Source organism: Corvus hawaiiensis, chromosome 5, assembly GCF_020740725.1.
Source record: "Corvus hawaiiensis isolate bCorHaw1 chromosome 5, bCorHaw1.pri.cur, whole genome shotgun sequence".
Lineage (NCBI taxonomy): Eukaryota > Metazoa > Chordata > Aves > Passeriformes > Corvidae > Corvus > Corvus hawaiiensis.
Window position 1 is genome coordinate 54,340,710 of NC_063217.1, and position 18,491 is coordinate 54,359,200.

The 18,491-nt window shown below is 38.7% G+C and overlaps 1 protein-coding gene across 2 annotated transcripts in view; it reads right to left on the reverse strand.

Moving 5' to 3' along the window:
• Nucleotides 1-18,491, reverse strand: part of GRID2 (glutamate ionotropic receptor delta type subunit 2) — a 704,126-nt gene that overhangs the window by 253,573 nt on the left and 432,062 nt on the right. The gene's annotated exons all lie outside the window — the stretch shown is intronic.

Here is an 18,491-nt window from a genome sequence, read left to right on the forward strand (position 1 = left end):
TGGTTCCATCATTACCAAAACTGAAATGTTAAATATAATTCCTCTGGGATGAAAGAGGGAAGAAATTGCAACTTTAGAGCCAGAGACACACTGCTGTTTCTTCAGAGAATGTTAAAAGGAAGAGCACAAAAGGCTAATTTCTCTTCCCAGAGAATGTATTACACTGAAGGCCAACTGTAGAGGTAATGCTGCACTAGATAAATCAAAATGTATGCAACTATCTACAGGAGACTAACAACAGGAAAAAGCCAATGTGCTCAAACTGCAGAAAATTGAATATTGTTACTTTTAACAATGACTTCAGAAACACTCTATGATATCTGTGTTTATGAAGAACGTCTAGGATTTAATCCCAACAAGTGTTTAGGGATTTTTTTTTTCTTTCATTTCAGTAATCAAAATGTATAGAAAGAAGATCTAGACAATAATTTTTCACCTGAGTGACTATGGCTGTAAAACAGCACAAGAAATTAAATTAGGATATGCACACTGAATAACAGTTTAAACCCAGATATGATGTTCTGATATGTACAAATAAGGCAAACCCTGATTCAGACTGAATATTGAACTAAGTCTTAGAGAAGAGGTGTTTCATCCCTCCTATCCTGTTAGAGTGTCTAGTACAAGTGGGCACTCAGGAGGACTAGTCCACACACACTCCATTTGAAATTCCAGAGGAAACAAAGTTGACCGAGTATGCTCTTGGAAGACAAGAAGATATGAGCAGGTCAGGTACCAGTGAAAAAAGAATCAATGAAATAAAACCTTAGTACATTACAAAACATGTAAGTTGTGGATGCAGTCAGTACAACTGCACTTAGGCATTCAGGCTCCTTTAAACATCATACTTTATGTCACACAATCTCTGAATGAATTAACTGTGGGAACTGAAGCCTCATTCTTCCTTCATAATGATAAAATATTTTCATCTGCTAGTTTCACTGGAATTCCCTTGCACTTTTAACTGCAATGGTATTTGTCATATTTTGTGTCACCTGGTATGTTTTTGATTATCTAGTTTATGTATAAGAGTTTCAGTAATAATTTAGTTTGTGACTTCTACACCCATTTTAACAACTTGTTGTACTGACCAATTAATACTAAAGCTACATTAAATATTACTTCATGGCTTTATGACCTCGAGAAACACACTTCATATTTCAAGTTTTAATTGGCCACATATATGCAATAAAAAAGGCATTTCATTTATTGAAAGACTGTTAATGGAAAGAAACATTGTAGTTATCCTACACGAAAAGTGGGGTTAGAATCATAGAATCATATCAATAAAGCAAACATTTCACAACTAAGCAAACAGTTGAACAAGTGAAAGAGAAGGCATAGAGGTGCTGCAACATGCAAGTAGGAACATAGAGGGAAGGGGAAATCACAGCAGGGAGGAAATTATGAGGGTGTGGGACCTCAGCACAAATAAATCCTTAATAGCACTGCACATTCCACATAGACGTCCTTTAGGTCAAAACCCACTGGGCAGACACCTGCATAAAGATGAGAGAGATCCTGTCTTCTGAAAGTTGGTATCTGACAAGATAGATCAGTTAAGTAGGTAGACAGAGTGATAGGTAGACAAGCAAAAGAGGAACAAAGATGAAAGGGAGTATTAGTCACCACAGCAGGCAGTTGTCTCAGCATAACAGCTGCCTGTACATTGTCAAGTTAATCATAGGAGAGGTGACAAAAGAGTTTGGAGGACAGGTCAGAAGCAGGATAAAGGATTGGTTTAGTGTGAATTAGTAATGTGTTCTTTCCACGTGCAAGGGAAAATCATGGAAGAAGCAAGATCACTCAGAAGAAAGCAATGAACAATAATAGATGGGCAAAGCAAACAAGAGCTGACATCCAAACACCATTTAAAATTCAAAAAAAGCAACATTCAATAATTCAGAAAAAAGCTCTGGGAAAATGCAAAAGCTTTGTGTTCTACACCACTAAGAAGGCAAAATCAAGAACAGGGAGAGCAGCAAGCTAGGAAACAACCTTTCATCAGTATTTTGAACAGCTTCAAGCCAGGTGAGATTGTATTTATCAAGTGCAGAGAAAGAGATTTTGCAATTGCAACACATTATAGCGGTGCACCTTTTATTTAGAAAGTCTGCACCTGAAAGTTACTTCCTAAATAGAATCAGCTAAATTGAAACACTGAGCAGATGTGATGGTCCTGAGAAAATGAAAAATTGAACAATAAGGGATGGATGAGAATATAGCAGCTTGTGCAGAATAATTAAACAAATAAAGGGTAAAACTTGCTTAAGTTTAGGTGATTAGACATTGAACAGATTTCTGAAAGACAGGGAGCATATTTAAGTTGCGTGAAAATCCAGAAAGAGCAATCAGCAGTCATTAGTGCAGAGCAGATTCTGAATTTATGTTCCCAAACATAATTTTCCAGACATTACAGACTTAGACAAGACAGCAGGAAATAATTATGCCCAACTGCAAATCACCAGCATCCCTACTGTGAGAGTCATCCATAGGATGAAAGCTTGGGTAAGAGCTATTCAATTGATAAACTCACCGTAGCAACCTCTCAGAGACAAGAATTTACTGATGTTGATAAATTTTGTTGACTGGTAAATACTGCCTTCAAAATCTTAATAAGAAAAAAATTTCCTTTTCCATGCTAAATTATCCTGTAGTGAAAAGAGGATGTGAATATATATTTATCCCTTTGCTATCATTAATAAATAGAGAACTTCAATCCATAGGGAATTGCCAGTATGGAAAAACATGATACATATCTCCAATATAGAGAAAATGAAACATCTTTGTGCGGAATGTGCACAAATGTGACAGAAGAATCAAATGCTAGACACAACAAAAGATGTTAATAGCAATGGGTTGTGTCAAACAAATCCACCCTACAGCTATCATGGATAAAAGCTCCTTGAAAAAATAAATACCACTAGGAAAATCAGTTAAAAGTCATACAAAAAGAAACAGTGACGTGGTTTTGTGGAAAAAAACCCCACTAATTGGGTAAAAGTAGAAAAACGCTGTTGATTTGCACAAATATTCTTTGGTGTAAAAAATGCTCTTGTGAAAAGTATCTAATGCTCTATTTGTCTTAAATCCATCATGTTTCTTCTGCATCAGAATAAACTACCACCACTAAGTGCTGCATTTTCTGAAAATCTGGTTTTTCTGTATATCACATAAGGTAAAATCAAAATTGCAAAACCCATCAGGACAAGAAGTGAAACCCTTGAGCAAGAAGAGGTGCAGGACTAAGCAAACCGCAGATGACCTTATATCAGCATGGGAAAGGAGAAGCAGACTGCCATGGAAATAAAACTGTGAGCTGTGAGGAGGCTATGGAGTTCTATGTCTTGACTTGGGGAATATGAAAACAAACATCAAATTTTAGAGGTGGAACAAACAAAGAAAACCAAAAATTTTCAAGCGACCAGAAGCTAAAAGTTCCAGTTTAGTACTACTGAGTGCAGTAGGTGTGACTGCCTCAAGCAAGCAAGAAATGTGCACAGAAGGCAAAGAGCTCATCATCTTCAAATTCTAAGCACTTTGACTTGCAGTCAGATTGACTGAACTGGATACAAAATAAAAAAAAGATAAACTAAACTAAACGAGGAAGGGCATCTTAAATCATTAAAGCATTAACTCCTGTCAAGGTTAAAAAACCCCAAACTACAAATGGGACTTTGTGTGAACACCACCAGATCATCATATAAATGATGAGAATCTGACACAGCCACCCTGTGAAAACCACTGTGTCCTCATGAAAAATGTTTTTGTCAGATACAAAATAAAAGGGAGTCGCATGCTGAGTTTCCCTCTGACAGTGTGTGGTGGTCCCCACAGGGAGAGTGGGGAGTGCTGTCTGGGGTCCATATGAGCACCAGCAACAGGGGGAGAGAAGGCAGCAGTGTGTATAAAGGGATGTGTAGAGGGATTCCTTGTGGAATATAGGAGGGCTTGGGCATCCCAGGGCTGTTGCAGAAGTACCCCTGATGGGGCCTCAGGCTGAAAACAGGCTTGCTAGGCACCTGCCAGCCAGCAGCCTTGAACAGCCTTGGGAAAAGGTATACACTGGTCAGCTCCCCCGCTGCTTAGAGGCTTTCTCATGGGAAAGGGGCGTGAACTTTGGGGGAAAAAGTATAACTTGGTGTAACCGAATAATGAAAGGGGAGCGCGATGCTCAAATCGTATCGGTGTTCGTATCGTGACTCTGGCTGGATTCCCCTGCTCCCGGGACCCCCCCCGCTACAGGGATCTATCCAAAACATCAGGCAATCCTGCAATAACCACTTAAGACTAAGAGTCTGCAAATTATGCCTCTGTTAGAAATGAAGACAAATAAACTGCCTAGAACTTTACAAACCCTGTAGTCCTATGAGGGTAACAAAAAACTTCTTTAAAAGGAGCAAGACCATAGCCATAATATATGTATGTTCTCATGGCAATCTTACAAAGTCAAAAAGGCAAGAAGGATGAAGTGATACATCTAATTTTAAGTAACAATTGATATGCAGGGCATCTGGAGAATCTTGGTTAATGGAAGGTTTACCGGGCTAAATATGAAAGGAATTTCATAAAATATTGTGGCAAATGGAAAAAGCAGTATACTACACTGACCTTAAAAAAGAAGAGGTAAATATATACAGAAGAACAGACAAAAGAATAAAATGCTCTTAAGTGGAAACTGCATGAATTGTATTGAAGTATAAACTGTATCAAGTATTCTGAATGCAAGCAAACTGTGGAAATACATTTATTTTCAATCTTTTCACTTTATTTGATCCTCAACAATCATTAATTTTCCTTGGTATTCATTGACTCTTTCCACTTTCTCAATTCTTTCTGCATCAGAGTAGCTCAATCAGAAAAGCAGCATTTCTCATCAAGTAATATTACTTGTAATTCCTGCGAGGGGATGCACATTTGTATCAGGCTAAAAATTGTATTTCTCACTCTATGCTACATATTGCTATTTTTCAACTCAACAAATTTAATCCTGTTGAATTTATTCCACAATCCAAACAAAGCATTTGTGGGAACTGAAAGCAGCCCTGGTGCTTTCTCCCAGGGGAATTCTAGGCCTCTGTTCCTCTTATCCCAAGCGAATGCATTATGCCCTTGAGACAGAACCCTTTTCCCTACTTTTTATACCATACATTAGAAGTATCAAAAACCTTGAGAATGCACACCTTTTTAGTATTGTACAAACATAATAAAACATTCCTTGAGCAAACAGTAACAGTTATACCTCAGGGAGAATCACTGCACTGACAGACAATATACTGTAAAGCCTCTGATTTACCTTCTTGATATAAGCAGGACAGTGAACAGATGTGGCAATACGAGATTAAGTTCTAATTTTAAAATAAAGGAAATCACTTAATTTCATATTTGCTCAATACTGTTTTCTGAAAATAAATACCAAGTCTTCCTCAAGGCAATGAGCTTTGCCATTCCCATAGGCAATGGCAAAGCTTGGGAATATAGTCTGAGGGGGTTTGTCTTTTCACACACTTCAGGTGCGATCAGTGATGGGGAAGCAGCAGTACATTATGAGTTCTCTCACCCTGTTCTGCCTCCTCCCTTGTTCAGTGTGCACTTCAGCCTGCATGAGTCTGTCAACCAGCTTGAGGACACCACTTAGCTTTCCGTGTCCTCTTTGAACACCGGTTTGACAGTCGGCTTGGATTCACTGTTGCAAGCCTAATTAGGATCCTCTGTAATGGCAGGCTGGAAGCCACTTCTCAAACAAGATTCAAATGAAGATTGATTAAATGGACAATGAAAAAGTACTTTCAGTTCAAACTTAGCAGCTGGCAATAAGGATACTTAAATGCCTTCATAGCAAAGACAGTGATGTTCTTTCTATACTGGAAGACCCATGACCGCAATACAACAGGCTGAAATGTAGAGAGCTTGGCTTGGAAGTAAGTTTGAAAGCTAGTCAAGAGAAAAGCAGAATGAAAAGAAAGGTCACATAAGTCTGCAGAGGATGGAGATGTTTGAAAATCTGGTTTTATTCCAACTTGGAATGAAGTGCAAGAGCTTTGAAATTCTATGAAATATGTTTCGGAGTCCAGGCCCTAAGGTAATCTGCCTGCCTATCTCAGAAGCACAGACCATAAGAATATTGAAATTTTTGATGGAAAAAAGCCTCTTAGTTTTAGGCTTCAGTCAGGATCTGATACCTTAAAGTCAATGAAGTTTTACCAACATTTAAGTAATTTACAGAACAGAAACCACAGGCTTTATTCTTTAAATACTGATTCCAACAATAGCATATACTGGCCTGATTTCTGAACTGCAAGCATGATTTTTGGCTTAGACATGTATTAGATAAATATATGTGAAATAATATATAAATAAAACATGGTTTAATTTTATAATTAATTTTATTTGCCCCCCCTAAAATGAAGGCAAAGTATTAAAAAAAAAAAAAAAAAAAATCAAAGAAGCATGAATCAGATCGACTTTTACATCACTACCATGAGGGTACACCAAAGAATTGCCAGGGGATATGAAGCAGGTATTCTGTAGACCCAGCAGCCACTCTCTCCTGAGCAAAGAAAATTTCAATATAACACATGTGTCCAGGAAATTAAAATGTTTTAAAGATATTGCACATGAAAAGCTTTCATTCCTCAGAGCATCTAAAAATGCCAAGCATGTTATTTTTGCTAGTCTCTGTTTAAATTACAGTTTGTGGGAAGGTACTTTCATCATTGCTTAATTGAATCTGGAGAAAACTTGAATCATCCACTTCCCTTCCCTTTTTCCTTCCTCTGCTTTCTCCCCAGCACACCTCACTTCTTGTTCAATGCAAAAACAGTGAATAACATAAGCAATAACATATGGAAATTTTCCCACTATAAATCCCACCAAGAAATGTCCAGTAACATGATGAGAATCAGTCTACCTCCCTAAACTAAGGCCTTCTTTTGGCCTGTCTCCAACTACCTGAGGACAAGCTAAAAGGAGCCCCTGCTCTTGGTGCCTTTATAACTAGATGAATGCCTTCTGTAAAGCACTCTTTAAGGCAACTTCATTTACTGAATTCCTAAAGCAATTGACAAAAAATCTATCTCTTCATTTAATCTCCTTTGAATTTATGTCCACCTAACTCCTAAGTAATACTGGCTCAGAAGCCAGATAAAGAACAAGATACCGAACAAAACAGATTACTTTCCTCTTTTAACACAGCAGGTCAATACTACGATCTTGCAAATTTCCTTTTCCTCCTCGAGTTTTCATGTGTAGCGACTATTTCTTAGACTAATTTGTGCTGACAGCATAAACTCCTACTATTCCTTGTTGAACATGATGAAGAATTTTTTTATTTTGAGGGTGACTGAACACTGGAATAGGCTGTCCAGGGAGATTGTGGAGTCTCCCTCTCAGCAGATACTCAAAAGCCATCTGGATACAATCCTGAATAATGTGTATTAAGGGACCCTGCTTGACCAAGGAGGTTGGGCTAGATAACCTCTAGTGGCCCCTTCCAACCTGACCCATTCTGTGACTCCTTAGTTTCTCTGAAACACAGGAACTTCTGTAAGATCAAAATATTTATCTATCTAAAACCAAAGGTTGATTCCCTTCCTCAGCAATTCACAGAATGGTTTGGGCTGGAACGGACCTTAAAGACCATCTAGTTTCAAGCCCCCTACCATGGGCAGGGACACCTTTCACTAGAACAAGCTGCTCAGAGCTCCATCCAGCATGGCTTTGAACACTTCCAAGGATGTGGCATCCACAGCTGAATGCACATGGCGGGGTCATGTCCACCCTCTCATCCTTCAGCACCCCAAGTCCTTCTCAGCACAACTGCCTAGTCACTTGTAAGAAGAGACAAACTAAGCAAAGCCCCCAAGGAAGCATAGGGCTCTTATTAGAAGACAGGGCCCTCACTGTGGATGACACAGGAAACCAGTAGAAAACGTGTTTCTACAAACTCAAAGTGATACTTTTTTACACCTACTCTCACAATCAGCAGAAGCAGCTGTTACTTTCATTTATGGAAATTCTGAGATGAATTGCAGCACTATTTAATATTCCAATTGAAATAAGAACATCCGGGACAAAAATCTCCAAATCTTTAAAAATTATTTATAAATAAGCTAAATAGCAGAAGTCCTAGCTAGGGACAAATTATGTGGGGAGGTGAGAAACTTTTAATGTGTAAATCTAAAATTAGCTCTTGACATCAGCAGTCCCCAACTCCTGTTGAAACTCTGTAGAAACCATAAAATCAGCGACAGTTGGCTAAGTGCTTCCAAAATAGAATAAATTATCTTAAAACAGTCTTCAAAAGTATTACTGCTGATTATGAAGTGTCTACAAAAGCAACCTGAATGAGATATCCATCACTGTAGATATGGTTTCTAATGGTGTTAATGTGCTGTTCATCTATTTACAGATAAGTGTCCAGTCAGGTTGACCAAATATTAAAGGAAAGAATTTATTTTGACACAAGGATTACAAGTATATGTGGCAAAAGCATTATAGCCATAATAAAACTACCACACACAAACTGCAAAAAGGGGAAAAACGTAGGAAACCCTGCTCAATGAAATTTCATAAGCAAAATTCCAGCAAATGCTGTGGAAGGAGTGATAGGGTATAAACTTCTACATTTACTTCAGACAAACTAATGAGAGCTTCTTCAGTGTCACAGGCAACATTATTAGAAAGAAGAAATAATGGCTCTTAGTTTACTCTTCAGTTTAACTGAAGGAGAAAATTAATTACATAATGATTGATTGTGATTAAATTAATTGTGTTTTGGGGTTAGAAACATTCAACACTGAATTTTCATGGTAGCTAGGAAATCAGTTATATTTTCTGGAAACAAAGTTAAGCTAATGCACTGACTATACCTCTTTTTTCTGGTATAGAAGAAAGGAGGCAGAACAGTTCTGCCAACCAGGCAACATTGCTTTGGAGAAAGAATTGGATTAGAAATAGTTTTGTCAGATCTTATCTCCACTATAAGCTAATCCTCTCTAGCTGTCATTTTATTTCAAAGACACACTCATCCCATGGCAGTCAATTGCACATTAGTTTTGCAGATGTTCAGAGTGGGCTTTTTATAACACTTACAAGAATCAGCCACCCTCAGTTATGCAGAAAATACACGCTTTAATACATACACTGACTGTCTCTACCGATGTGCATGTAATAGCTTTGTTGCATTAATGTGCTTGCTTTCTTTTTTTTTTTTTTTTAATTTATTTACTCTGTTTGGCTGGTTGAAGCAATTTACTCTCCTTGGGAAGACATTTGTCTCTCAAGAGGAACACAACAGAGATGTTTATAGTGAGGCTATAAAAGCAGGGAGGAAGATTAAGCAGTAACCAAGACTATCACATCCAATTAAAATCGCTGGTATGACAACAGTAGAATATAATTAAGTATGATAGCACTTTAAGAAAGCAGAACAAAGAATAGCCAACACAAATTGAAGGAGAAAAGAATTATTACATCTTTAAAGATCATGGGAGGTCAGCCCCTCAGTTATTTGTTTTAGTCCAGAAAACAGCATACCCAGCAAGATCCCAAAGAAGAGGATGTCAATTACTGAGTATTTGAAAGCCATGTAGAGAAACAGAAAGCAATTATAGGAAAGCATAACCAAACAGTTGTTTGCACAACAGCAAGTATTATGAGATTCTCAGAAAGTACATAATATATCTTCTACTCACTACTTAATCACTAAAGCTCCCCTTCTTTTCTCTCAAACACACTAAAAATTTAACTACTGCTTTCAATACAAAATAGTGGTCAGAGCTTACATACAGTGTCGGGTTTCTTTCTTATTTTATTATATTCCAAGATGAAGAATCTTATTGTATAGCTACCCAAATTCTGATAGTGTAAATATTTGTACTGACAACAAGACACAGATCAATTATGGTCATATTGCCCTGCATACACCTCTCTAATGAACGTATGTGCATGTTTTATAAAAAAAAAAAGTTTTGTTTTTACAAAAAAATTAATATGCTACAACTTTTGCTGTTGTCACTAGAGAGGTTGACCTGGTGCATATCTCACAGTTGTGCTACACCCTGACATATGCTAGAAGCCAGCATTGTGTGAATATCTATCTGTAATATAGGTCACATCACTAAATGCCATACAGCCAGAATGAAGAAAACACCGAAAGAATAAAAATGTAGAGATAAGCTGTTAGTTTCTTATGCTGTGAATCACACAAGTGCTCTAGTCCATATTGCCTTTGCACACACACTTCAGTGAGTGTCTCCTTATGCCACCAACACTCCATTAAGGGTATAAAACCCTAGAGAACCATGGTACAATTCATAAGGCTTATTGGTATCCCCAGCCTTGTAACATCAGTCAGGATTTTGCCTGACTTTTCTAACCTATGAGGCGTGGCTGATTGAAAGATGAGCACATCTCTATGCTGCTTCTCCTCAGCTGCTGTTATCAGCAACCCTAATCGAAAACCAAAACCTACAGAGCCAACACAAATGTGCCAGCTGAGCTCCACACTACTGATACTGAGCCTTAACTTTCAGTAACAGCAAGGTACGGCCTTAGTTCTGGACCTCACGTCAGTGCAAAGGACCTGCAGACAGCCCCCAGCTCCTGCTCTTCTAAATGCAGACCCTCTGTGCCGGGATAGATTTCCCAAAACGTTCTTTCTTCATTTTAGATACCAAAATAACTGACCTTGGCTACAGTGAGCACTTCATTCTGTCCCAAGAACCCCAACACTACGTTGCAAAACTGAATTTTACTGTTCCTGAAAACACACAGACAGAAAGGCTTGCTTCAGGCTGCAGTTTCAGTTATGATGCAAATAATACATATCCCTTTGAAGCAGACTTATTTTACCAGTGAGACATTTTTCTTTCTTTTTTTTGTAACTAAAATGTTTTATCTTTGAACTTTCACCTTATGGTAAGCAAATGCATATAAAATCTCAGCCAACGTCACTCTATTCATAGGCAAGACCCCAGTCATTTTCTCATTCAGTCATTCAGCCATCAGCTGGATGGCTTGCATTCAAGGATGCAAGAGCACAAAAAAGCAAGGAATTGGACTACCCAGTAAACCAATTGGACTACACAGTAAACCCTCAGATTTCACCGAAAGGTAAAATCTAAAACCCTCCAAGACCCCTTCTTGAAGGTTATAAAAAAAAATTCCGGGAGACCACTTAAAGGATGGTTCTAGTGGTTCAACATTTTGAACATATTTTCTGAACATTCCTTTACTAGAGATTTGGAAGATCCTATGAAATAAAAAAATCCTTCAAGCCTGTATTTCAATTTGCAGATATAAATTCTGTGCTTTTAAATGCTGGAGAAGGAAAAAAGAAACAAAAGATAAATTTCTTAACGTTGTAATTATCAGCAACAACTAATTACAGTAGAGTAGGCTGAATAGGATTTTTTCCACCACAAACAATGGTGCAGAGAATAGACTCAAAAAAGGCAAGTATGCTTTCCAGGAGAGTTCAGGTCTAAAAGCTGAAATGCTAAGGCGATAAAGATGACCTCAAAGATGAGAACACTCTGCTTACTTACAAGAAAAGCAAAGGAGCAAACAGTCCCTGACCGAAAAATCTGATTTTGGCCTCTGCAGACTATCGCTCCTATATAAAATCCAATCAACATACACACTTCTGATAAAATTATAGGAAAAGGAAATAAAAATAGCAATAGGTTCATATGTCTGCTGCCAATTCTTCACTTTCATCACTGCCCTCTAAAAGAGAGCTGCCTGAACAACTCTTGCCTTTAGAGAATTCAGACTTGTGTTTTATGTAAACAGGATTGTTTAAAAATTCCCAGTGATCATGAATAAACTTTCGCAAAGACAATACTGAAAATCTCTGAAGCAAATTGTGCTGCATATCTGATGTATCACAAACATCATGCATCAATCTATCTGATAAAGAATTACTCTTTTCATTACTGTTAGAGAAACTACCCATCAGCTACCACATTCAGCAGGGCACAGAAAATTATGATGTACTTATACATGTGACAAACCACCACTCAGCCTAACTGGAAATCCAACAGGCTTCCCATGAAACCTGGGTATTTTTCCAGTGCATCACTGGATCAGTTCAATTGCTGAATTCAACAGAGCAAATCCTTGCTCGTCCAATCTCCATTTTACTTTGACAAGAAGAAGCTGTTCAAGTAGTAGAGTTCATCTGAAAGCATAAAACTCTGTGTGGGTTTTAGGTGGCAGATGAATACACTTTTGTCGTTGCAGAAAATGTATGTATGTACACAAAGGAATGTTACTTTTTAGCTCATATACACTGTACACAGATATGCAGACATACACGTAGCAGAAGAGAATCCAGCCTTCCTAAATCCCAATCTGATGCCTGCTCCTGAACATACTTGGGACTGGCAGGCTATGGCACACACAAAAAGGCAAACCAGCCGCTTTGGATTTCAGTAAAGGTTTCAATACTGTCTCTCACAGGATCCTTCTGGACAAAACGTGCAGCACTCAGCTGGATAAACACATCATGGGATGGGTGAGGAACTGGCTCATGGTTCAGGCACAAAAGGTCACAGTGAATGAGGTGACATCAGACTGGGGACCTGTCACCACTGGGGTTACATAGGGATCCATCTCACCCCCTGGACTCTTCAACATCTTCATGAATGACTTGGATGTAGCACTGGAAGGAATACTAAGTTCACAGACAATACAAACCTGGGAGGAGCTGTTGGCTCCCTCAAAGGCAGGGAGGACCTGCAGAGAGACCTTGATGAATTAGAAGGCTGGGAGATCACCAACCAAGTGAAGTTCAGTACAGGAAGGTGCCAGATTCTGCACCAGGGATGGGACAACCCTGGATGTACAGACAGGCTGGGGAATGAGATGCTGGAAGGCAGCGCTGCAGAAAGGGACCTGGGAGTCCTGGTCGATGGCAAGTTGAACACGAGTCAGCAGTGCCCTGGCAGCCAGGAGGGACAACCCTGTCCTGGGGGGCACCAGGCACAGCATCGCCAGCCGGGCAAGGGAGAAACAGAAGGAAGTATTAAGCTGTTAGACAGCATCCAAAGGAGACTTACGGACATCATGAAGGGCTTGAAGGGAAACATACGAGGAGTGGCTGAGGTCACTTTGTTCAGCCTGGAGGAGACTGAGGGGAGACCTCACTGCAGTTACAATTTCCTTGTAAGGGGAAGAGGAGGGGCAAACACTGATCTCTTCTCTGTGGTGAGCAGTGACAGGACCTGAAGTTGTATCAAGAGAGGTTTAAGGTGGATATTAGGAAATGGTTCTTTGCCCAGAGGGTGATTGGGCACTGGAACAGGCTCCCCAGGGAAGTGGTCACAGCACCAGCCTGATAGAGCTCAAGAAGCATTTAGATAACATGCTTGGGCACATGGTGTGACTTGGCACATGCCATGCAGGACCAGGAGTTGGACTTGATGATCCTTGTGGGTCCCTTCCAACCCAGCAGATTGTGTGATTCTGTGAATTATGTGGATTTAATACTTGTCTGGAGTCTTCTACCTCTCCCTGCTATGTATGCTTTCTGTCCACACTTGAACAAAAATCATTGCCATCTGCTCCCACTGGAAACATCCAAATTTTTACTGCAGGTTTCAGTAGTAGTGGCACTCAAGTGCAGCAGTTTCTTAACTCCTATTTTCAACTTCATTCACTTCACCTCATATCTGCATATCATGCTTTTGACTACAGACAGGACTACTTTCCTTATTAATAAAAAGGAATAGAAAAACAAAACAGCTAATTTTTGTCCTAGCCTTCTTTAAGATATATGTAAAATAAGATTTGAAAAAAAAGTGGGGGGGGAAGAAAATACTAAATTTCCATGAACATTGGACACACAAACACTGAATAAATCTTTTGGAGAAGTTGAATAAATTTTCCTAATTCTCAGTAAATAAGCTGCTTAAAGAAATAAGTCTGGCTAGAGTACTATGTAACACTAAAGCAAATCCCTGTCTTTAGATCTAAATGATTAGTGATTTGTTTCATGATCAAATCTAATACCTGGTAAAACAATAACTATGTCAGTACAAGAAAAAACCTGTATTTTTACAAATAATTACATTTAAAATTAACTGTTGTTTTCAACAGAGAGACAAAAATCAAACATAATAAAAATCAGGGCATTTGCTATCAGGAATAATCTTGTTTCACAGAATAAATGTTACTTCTCCTTCTATTCACAGTCACCATTAGTAAAAGCATGTTGAAGGTTCAATTACATGAAGCAATTTCAATTCCATTTGCTCCTTAAACACGCTTTTCTTTTTTTTCCACTTGCCCACTACATGGCAAGAACTCTTCAGTACTTAATTTATAAGCTTAATTCTATTTTCCCTGTATATTTTAACATTTAATTTATATTGAGTTCTTTTATTCATGAAAGTAGCAGTGTAGCTTCCTTTCATCCAAGGTAACCTTATTTTAGGACTGTCGCACATTAGCCTGGGATAGAAAAAAGGAAATTTATTTTCAAAACCATGTGTAGTAGATTATAGTAATGCTGAAAGCTACATGATTTTAATTTTCTTTGAAAACAAATATAGACAAATAAAACAACAGCTATATAAGTTAGTACAATAAATATGGCTGCATACACACAGGCCAGCACACAGGACTTACTTGCTACAACTCTCAGATTTGGCAGCAGCTAGTTTTGTTGAATACACCTTTTCAATAATTATAACCCAGTTCTGTCATGCAGATGAGTTTAACTTTAAATACATTTTTAACAGTAAATATTTCCAATATCTCTATCATGCTTGAAGTCTGGACATGATGGTTCAGTGACTGCAAGTTTGTTGCAGAGTGAAACCTTGGCAATAATAAATAGCTAATAGTTTCCTTCACACAAACCATGCAGTGTACAGTGAGTTGAAAAGTAGTACTCTCCAGTCTGGGAAACGCCAGTGCTCACTTCATTGACAGCTTGAGGTTGTCAAGCCTCAACAGCTTTGTTGGCTCATGCACATTGCCAGTGCTCTGAAAATTCTGCTAGATAAACTTCTGTATCTTGCTGCCACAGCTAAAAAATGTTCTCACCTCTCACTGTAAGAAGCCACTAACCCCTGCAACAGAACCTGAGAAGGGACCTTGCATGGGGCAGGAAGATACACAGTCACATCTGCTGAGGTTGCTGGGCTGGTAATCCCTCCTTTGAGGGAGGATGGAGGCAGCAGTGTCTTCAGCTGCCTCCATCCCCCCTCAAAGAGTATCCAAGGCCTTCCAGAGCTTGCCTGTCAAAACTCCAGCAAAATCCCTGGCTGGTGCTAGGGCTCTTTCACACATGGCTTACTGGATTTTCAATGTGTGAAGTTTTTCTCTATAACTAAATGAATGAATTAGCTGCATTGTCCCTCCTTTGTAGTCCCATTATCAGCTCCTGGAGTCATGACACAAAAGAACACATTCACATTCCTGCACTCAAGTGATAAGGTAGCTTCCTTAGCTAATCAGAAAAAAACCTGAAAGCAGAGACGTACTGACAGCATTTTGGCCCAGTGGAGAACATCTGGCTCGTGTCCTGAAGTATTGCCTCCCAAAGTTTTGCTTCTCAAACTTGCTTTGTTATCCCCAGAACCTCTGCTGCTACCTGACTTTCCTGGCCTGACCCTGCCTACCCAGCCTTTTCACACTCGACGCTGGAAGCTCCTGATTTTTGTTGTCATGATGAGCTGGCAAGGACATCTTATTTAAGGACATCTTATTTGTCCTTTTTAGGGCTTTTCCTATCCATCAGGTAATCACAAATCAGAAGAACACATGCAACAATAATCCCCACCCCAAAATATAAAGCAAGAAAGTGGTACATAGTTCACATTCATCACCAGTGCTGTCAGATAGCAGAGCAAATTTTGTGCAAGATGGATATTTAGTCATCACAAAAGTTTCAGTGGGAATATTATGTTTCATCTATGGGACCTGGGCAACTGTTTGAGAGCAGAGAAAAACTGCACCAGAAAAAAACCTGAACAAGTCACCAGTATATTACTGGCAAAGTATTTTTCCAGATGCTGCCAGAAACTCATCTGTGGAGAGGTGCCAGTCTCTGCTAGCTCCATACGTCTGCACTCCTCAGCCCCAGTGAATTTCACTTGTTCAGCAGAATTTTTTTCCTTCTCCTCCTCCATCCCCAGCTCAAAGCAACAAAGGACATTTGGGAATCTGGCTGGCCCCTCCCTCTCTTTTTACATTATTCCTTTAGCCAGTAAGGAGAAATGCTGTAATACTTGCTCCCAAATCTTCCTGCCTTTCCATGCTGTATGCAGGGCAAATTAATACATAATGTTTAAAGAGAAGGTAGGCTTTTATTTCCACAGCCAGAGAAGTGTATTTACTTCTTAATCTCCATTTTATTGTGTGTGTAAGTACAGATCTGATCTCTGCAAGCTCTAGAGATAGAAAAGCCGCAGAGAAAGAAGTGTCTAACACAAAAAGCAATACTGCTAAAAAAAAAAAAAATAAAAAGATTTCAAACACAGAATTCCAAAGAGTCTGAACAAAGATAAATTCTACACAAGCAAACTCCAGTTTACAGACTGCTTATTTACACAGGCCAGCGTCTGACTATTTACCCTGGAATAGTTGTTACTTGCATAGTAATCAAGACCACGCTTACTACAGCTGTTGCAGTGTGAATGAACCCTCTTCTCAGCTAAACAATGATGGGGTTCAGCCAGAGCAGTCATCTAAGAAGAGACCAAGCAGGAGAGATTATGTGAGGTCTGGGGAAAGGAGCAGACAGTTCAATCCAGCGAGGCAAGCCAAAAGCTTCTCCTGGGCAGAAAAAACCCATGAGCTTTTCTACATATGCAGTTTTTTCTTACTATCTTCATAAGGATTACGTGCTAAATCCACTAGGCTACACTGAATTTCACAGCTTAACTGATCATGCACAAGGCATAGGCTTTAGAATCAGCATGTCCATTAAATTGTTTAGCAATATCTTAGCCCACTGGCAGTCCACAGGCTTTATAATTTCTTTGCCCATACAGTACAGCTGCTGGTTTGACTCAAAATAACAGCTTTTAATATCCCTTGTAAAAGCAACCCCAGCAAACTTCTCCTTGTCCAATGACTTTGTGTTGGAGCTCAATTGTTTAGTTCATTCCCTGTCACCAACAGAAATAATGGCTATAATCACACTTCTGTTTGAGTGACTCTTCCTATTAGAAGGCTCCTGCTGTCAGTTTACCCGTCACATATCATACTCCAAATAAATACTCTTATCCAGCCAAACACCTGTAATATGAAGCTGATGTGAGAGTCTTTCTTTGAACCACACTTGCAGAAGAAGATAATGAGCTTTCCTGGTAGACTTACAGACTCTAGGGAAGGAGAAACATTGGGAGCCTCTTGTTTTGCAGGAATTCTTGGGTGTTCGGTATTGGAATTTTTTTGGAGGGTGGGGGATTGTGGATTTGGTTTAGTTGTTTTTTTAACTGTCTTTTAATTTTTGGGGTCTTGAGTGGCCAGTGACAAAGCCAGAACTCTAAAGTAAATTGTTTACTTTCTTGACAACACATACATGATAACTTCAAAAGATGAAAACTACTTTGTTACTATACCCAAGTGTGTAAAAATAAATGATAAAATGTACCTTTATTTAAAAAGAGTGTTTCTCTGTAAGAACAATGCAGGAGTTTTGTTTTGCTGAGTTACTCTAGTTAGAGCCCCCAACCATGCTGCTTACAAGTAGAATTGTGAAATATCTTATCATGCCTCTTACCAAAAAGTGACACACTTGTGACTTGGGTGATGAAAACACTGCAGAACAATTTAAAGGTGCCCAAAAATTGTTTCAACCTTATGAAGCACTACAGACATTTGGATAGAGCAGCAGACCCTCATTATTCAGAATTAGCAAGCGTCAAGTGTGTAACGAGGACAGTGAAAAACCCAGCCAAAAAAACCCAATGGCAAACAAAATTTTGAAAAAGAAACCAAGAAAGCCCTCTTCTAGCTAATATTCCTAAAAGGCATTCACTCAAGATTGAATATGCAGAAATAGTTTTTGAGCTTCAATTTCTGAAGACCAAGGCAATAGCATAGTATAGAAAAAAAGTAATGCAAGTTAGAAACAGATCCAAAGAGAAATTATTGAAGAGAAAAAGTGTATTTCTGTGGAACAGAAAAGAGATTTTTAAGCATTGGTTGACAATAAAGAGTATACACACAGGTAAAAACCACACATGAAATGACACAATGCTGTGTAAAAAGAAACATGCCACTCATTTAAAAAGATTGTACAACTCATAGTCAAATGTCATATGCAGGTCTTCTGTCTCTAGATCCCAAAGAACCTTTTGAAAATCTGCTCCACATTGCTTGAAAACACTTTACTTTAGTCTATCATCTCAAATTCTTCATGCAGATCAAATCTTTCATATATTCCATTACCTTACTCAGCGGCACATAAGAGAACACTATCAACATGATTTTATATAAAAAAATAAAATTTAAATTAGGTAAACACATCT